We start from the raw sequence: 6,000 nt of genomic DNA, 5'->3' as shown, positions 1-6,000 counted from the left end.
CTTCACAAACTTTTTCATAAACTCTTTTCAGAAAATATCAGATTTTCTGGTAGTTTTTCAAAACAATACAAAACGTTGCTTTTCAAATACCGCTTATGAACTCACCAACATTTCATATGTTGACGTTTTTCAAAATACTTGTATTCTCAGGTAACAAGTAAACCGAAGGAAAATGTACTCAGTGATGGCTTGCAGTTTGTTTATCTATGAACCGAACAATTTATTTTTGGGAATGTAGTGCTAAAACAATGTACTCACTGTAAACTTTATCAGTTGTACTATATTAATGCATGGTGATGAATGATGTTATGTTTCATATATATTCAATGTTATGGTATTCAATTAAGTCACGACAGCCCTCAGACGTTTCCGCCGTCTGGTTCGGGGGTGTGACAAAATGGTTGATTGATGAATTGGAGTGTAATTTGGTAGGGCAAGGATTGCACGCTCTCAGTTTCCGAGCTCGAATGAGTGAGCAGGCTTGTAACACCAGGATAAGGTGTATTCTTGCTCGTGGTCAGTTGGTTACAGGAATAGGCAACATTATTTCAGCCTCAGTGAGATCAGGACAGTCGGCGTGGCATAAGTGTTGTGAGGTCCGGTTTTCCTTGGATCTCTTGTATCGGATGGAAAGGATTGATTGTGCTATCTATTGCATTTCTGGGACTATAGACTATGTCTTGGGAGTGGTTTGTAGTTGGGTTTAGGGCAAAGGTTGTTTCAGTTGCTGTTGTTCACCTGTGGGCATTTGAGTTAGTGAGTGAGTTAGGGTGTAAACCCTAAAGATAATGATTTCTAAAGCCCGAAAGTGGGAAGCTTGTTTGGAAGACCTTCGGAAAAGGGGTTTTATGTGGGAGGATTGAGGATAGAGTCCCACACAAGGGTTATTCATCATTTTCCGGATTCAGTGGTCAGCAACCATTAGTGGTTGACAGATTAAAAGCGCCAAAAGAAGTAACTCGTTATTAAGGTATTAGTTGGAGCATCTATATGGTGGCCTTCAGGAAATGAGTGTAGAGTCATTCACGCATTGGTGGCTGTCGGTTTCATTGGGATTCAGGAAGTGATCATCTGATTCTTAGAAGTGTGTGATGAGTCGGGTCTAGCTAGCAATGGAACACTAGTGGGAAATTGTTGGTTGTCATCGGATAAATCATTGGGAAGTGAGGAGGATTGAGAATCCTCCAATCTTCATGTATTATCAAGGCTTAGTTGAATCTAAGTGGGGGAGTGTTACACTGAGATGCTAAAGTGGGAAGGTTTTGAAACGGGGATAAGTTTCATAACCCGATAGGGAGAACAGAGGCCCTATTGGCTGCTTAGTTGAGGGTTGTGTTGGTCGGGGGTCGGCAAAACTCCCCAACATAAGAACACGTCTTCTGGATGCTTGATAGCAGAAGTTGGGTAACCAAGTTAGGGCCTTAGTCAACAATTGAGTTCAATTCGAGTTTTCGGTCGAGGGTGTGCTCGACTCTAAGGGTTTTGGATTGATAGATTGAGGGTTTTGTTAGATGTCAGGGCCCAGTTGTGCATTTAGCACGGGAGTGCGAGTTATTTAATGTGTATGGTAGACACACGATCCAGGGAACAGACCTCGGATTTCTGAGAAGGTGGGCGATTGACTGAAGGCCTGGTAGGGCGGTCCAGTCATGCTAAAGACTCTGTTTATGTTTGTAGATATATGTTCGGGTATTGAGTAGGCTGCTACGCTTTAGTACTCAATAGGTCTGTTCCACGTTTTGAGCATGCTGCTAGAGTAGGATGAGGACTTCGGTGTATCTTGGTTGATCGGAAGTTATTATTAGGTGTCGGACGGAGTTCCAAGAATCTTGGTGATCTTATCCGTTCAGAGTGTCTTCGAGGTTTCATCTTCTCGGATCTGGTAATACTCTAGTTGTGGACAGAGAATGGATCCGAATGGGTGTTTAATTAAAATGTTGGATCCAACGGTGTTATTAGCCGAGAGTGTGGCATGATGGGAGCAAGCGATAGATAAGTGGGGCAGGGAACATACCATGATTTCAGGGAAGGTAGTTGGTCGATGTGAGGCATGGGTTTATGCCACGGAAAGGATTTCGGGAACGAAATGGGAGTTCAGAACCCCTAGAGGGCTAGAACAGACTGCATGGGAGATATTCCCGGGAAGAATGGTTCAGGGCAACATACATCGGTTTTGAGCGGTCCAGATAGACTGAGGGCCGAAAGGCGTACCAATTGGGTCGAAGGCTCGGGGAATGGTCCAGACAGGCTGAAGGCCCGGGAGGGCAGTCCAGACATGCTGAATGTTCTGAGAGTGGTGCAGACAAACTGAAGGCCTGGAAAGGTGGTCCAGTCATGCTGAAGACTCTATATGTGTTAGTGGATCGATATGAGGAGAATGAAGGAATATGCCGTCATGCAATGGTAATCGATATGGTCTGGCCCCAAGTATTGATCATGATGACGGAGTTTGTTGAAGGCCATGCGTGGGCCTAGTTAGTTATGTGAGCGGATTCGGAATATATGGGAGTTCCAGAATAGCGGTTCCTCTACATGGATAGTGTAGAGTGGAGTTTAGCTCAGTGGCACCTTTAGGTGCGGTAAGGGTTGTTGTGTAGACTTCCTGGAAAGGAAAGGTATGTAGCTCCAGAAGGAGTGCGGGTCCTCTAAATGGAAGGTAGCAGAGTAAATGGATGATCGAAAGTGCTTCAGTTGTTGGTAGTAAGCACTGGGATTGTACTAGATATATGGAATCACATACAGGTTGGATGCCCGTTGAGGTTATGGCAATGTTGGATGATGCGCAGGCATGTTTTCAGTCTCCTTGCAAGAGCAGGAGGATAGTGGTTCCAGAGTGGAGATTTTGGACAGAAGAAGGTGAGAAAGCAGGTTAACAGACTCGGGAGTAGTCTAGACTGGTGCTGAGGACTTCATAAGGATACTACAGTCGGAGGTCAAGGACCTAGAGATCGTGATGGGGAAGTGTGAGTGGGTTGCACTCCATTGGATCGAACCGAAGTGTTCGAGGGTGACGCAAGGACAGGGTCCTTGGTTCCGAGTATGGTTGAGTCATGAGCTCTGAATGTAGTGGTGTTCCATCCTAGGGATGGCTAGGCCATCGTAGGCATGCCTGGTTTTCCAGCCCGAGGCTATTTGAGCCAGTTATGATGTGTAGGAACTTTATAGTCGAGTGTTCAGAAAGGTTGCACGGAAGCAGTGAAAGGTTTCATCATGTCAGCATGGTAACAAATTTGATCTGTAAGGTCCAAATAAGGATCTTCACCACCAATCAAGCAATAAACAATCACAGAATAAGAACAAGATGAAAAGAAACCAAGCTTGCACACGATTATATTCAATAAATCGTCAGGTACAACTCGATAGACTGCTCTGTAAACTCTATGGCATCAACAACTACAAAAGACGAACTCCTCCACGATTTATACTCGACTTGACCGCAAACTGTGTTTGCGACCGTAAAAAGGGTTTACGGTCGTGAACACACAAAATGACCAAAATGAAATAAACAACTCATAAAATGTATTACAGACTCATGCCACTGAAAGCCTAGACCAAACCATTAACTGGACTCTTCAATCTCCCCGTTGGTTTGGTGCTAGCTTGGACTCAGTTGTCGACCACCAGTACAACGGACTTTCCCATCGCTCCGTTCGATATTTTCTTCTCTATAACTGCAGCCACCATCGAAGTGTCTTCTTTTACAGCGGGCTCAAAAATATCTTCAGCCACCACAATCTAATGAGCAGCGAGATAATGTATGTCATGCTTGCCAAATTGAAGCAAATCCCTTTTGTCATACAGATGGATGCAATCTTCCTTAAGGTTGATGACAACAGCATCTGTGGATTCATCATACACCCAATATTGCATGGATGCGAGAGAACCATCCAAATAATTTTGAAGAACAGGAATGTGCTTAACTTGAGCAGTAGCAGGCCACATCACTGACCGAAGTAACTAACTTGTATTGGGATCAATAACCTTTTTGTGGACCTTGACAAAAGACTCTGTAGTCTTCATTGGTAGAAAGCCCTTGGACACTTGGTCTTCCAAAAAGGATTTGAACTGACTCGCCCTGTGATTGCCTGGTGGATTTGAGAAAGGAGAATTAGACAGCTCAATAAGATCAATCTTAGTAAAAGAATGAAAGTCGTGAGCATCTTTGTATAGTTCTTTATTTCCGCTCTTTCTCCTCACCATATACATACTCTTGGTGTCATGGAATCCCCACGACATGATTCCTGACCGATCGCCATACATATCTCTGAAACGATGCACGCCCAGATTTGTACCGGTGATCTGTGGATTTTCCCAGGGTGCTTTATGCTCTACACTCCTTTTGAATAGCAATTGACCTTTGTCAGCAGACTTGTCAGTAGACTTGTCCAATTTGGCGCGTTTTAATGCTGCTGTACTTGGAGCTTGATTCAGTTCCTTTTCAAAACGGTCCTCGATGATGGTGGTTTTGGTAGGTTGAGGAACAATGGGAACATCTTGGTTGGGAAGATAAATATGTTGCTCGTCAACGGATAACATGAATTCATCGCCAAGTTTATCTTCCAGCTTTTTCTTCAAATCGTAGTAGCTGGTAGTCAACAGGCCAAAATGTATCTGAAGATCTGTAATCTGTTTTGTCTTTAGAACTTTATCCTCATTAAGTTCGGCCACTTGAATATTGAGCTCTGTGTTTTCAGTTTGAAGGTCTGCGACCTTGATAACCAGCTCAATATTTCTCTGATTAAGATCAATATTCTTCTGATTCAGCACGTCGATCTATTTTTGGAGTCCCAGAAGTGAGGGAATCTCTTCTCCTCACCTGTCACCCCCAATAAAAATTCCTTTTCTGCGTGGGGGTGGTGTAGAAAATTGTTCTTCTGCCATGAAACTAGCTAGCTTGACCGCGGCAACATCATCCTCTGTCCTGGGAGGAGAGAAACCTATTGGGAATGAAGTGCCACCAGCTTCATAGAAAGTACTAGGATCTTCACTGACGGGTTCAACAGAGACTATGATAGGTGTGGTTGTTGGTGGAGCTGTAACTTGAGTTGCCAGTCTAAGGACGAGTGTGCGTCTTTTACTTGGAGGAGGAGAGGCTTGAGTAGTGGTGTGATCACTTTCCACTGGTTCAGATGTAGGCAAGACAACATCAAGGGGAGGAATCCCTGATACTGTCACCATAGGAGTTACTATTTCTGCCGATGGATTGGTAGGAGTAGGCGTGGCTTCAAGAACATCGTCTTCTTCCCATGTCTCTATTTCCGGATGAGCAACTTCATCGACATTATCAAGCAACTTGTCGAGGCTTTCTCCGGTAATAAAATCTTCATTGCTACCGAAGTTTAAGGGAATTTCATCATTATCGAATGTTGTGAGGTCGAGATCCTCATACAATTCAGTCTCAGCCCCCGACCCCTCATTGTAACCCCCTTGAACCTGTACCGATTGCAATTCGTGTTCCTCGGCGACTTGGGCATTTGCAGCTGCAGTTTCATCGGTATCATGATCTGAAATGGTGATGACATCATCAGAAACAACCCTTTCAGAGGAAGTGGGCTCAGATGATGCTTTATCAGATGCTCCATGAGACTCGGAAGATTCATCAAGCTCAACAAATTTCCTGAACTTCACCAAAGTATGTAATCCTTGAAAAACAACCTTGCCCTTCTAATTTTGTTTAATAAGACTAACAGTGTGAGGCCCCAAGGAATTTATATCCAGCTTGTCACCATCCTTGACCATCTCTAGAAATTGATCGTCGATGAACGCTTGAATAAACCTCGGATATAACAAGAATGCATCTCTGGTTCCCCGGGTCATGGCATTTATGTTCACCAAGAACTCATCAAGAATAAACTTTGAGAAGCTGAATTAAATGCCAAAGCCAAAGAGACAATCGCCCCTGTGTTTCTAAGAGATATTTCATCAGCTCCTGATCTCCTGTCTGAGATGCAGCTCAGAAACACGTGTGCCAGGAATCGCCATTAAGGAGGCAAGAGCATT

Source organism: Lactuca sativa, chromosome 3 (genome assembly GCF_002870075.4).
Source record: "Lactuca sativa cultivar Salinas chromosome 3, Lsat_Salinas_v11, whole genome shotgun sequence".
Taxonomy (NCBI): Eukaryota; Viridiplantae; Streptophyta; class Magnoliopsida; order Asterales; family Asteraceae; genus Lactuca; species Lactuca sativa.
Note: the sequence above shows the minus strand (reverse complement) of the source record.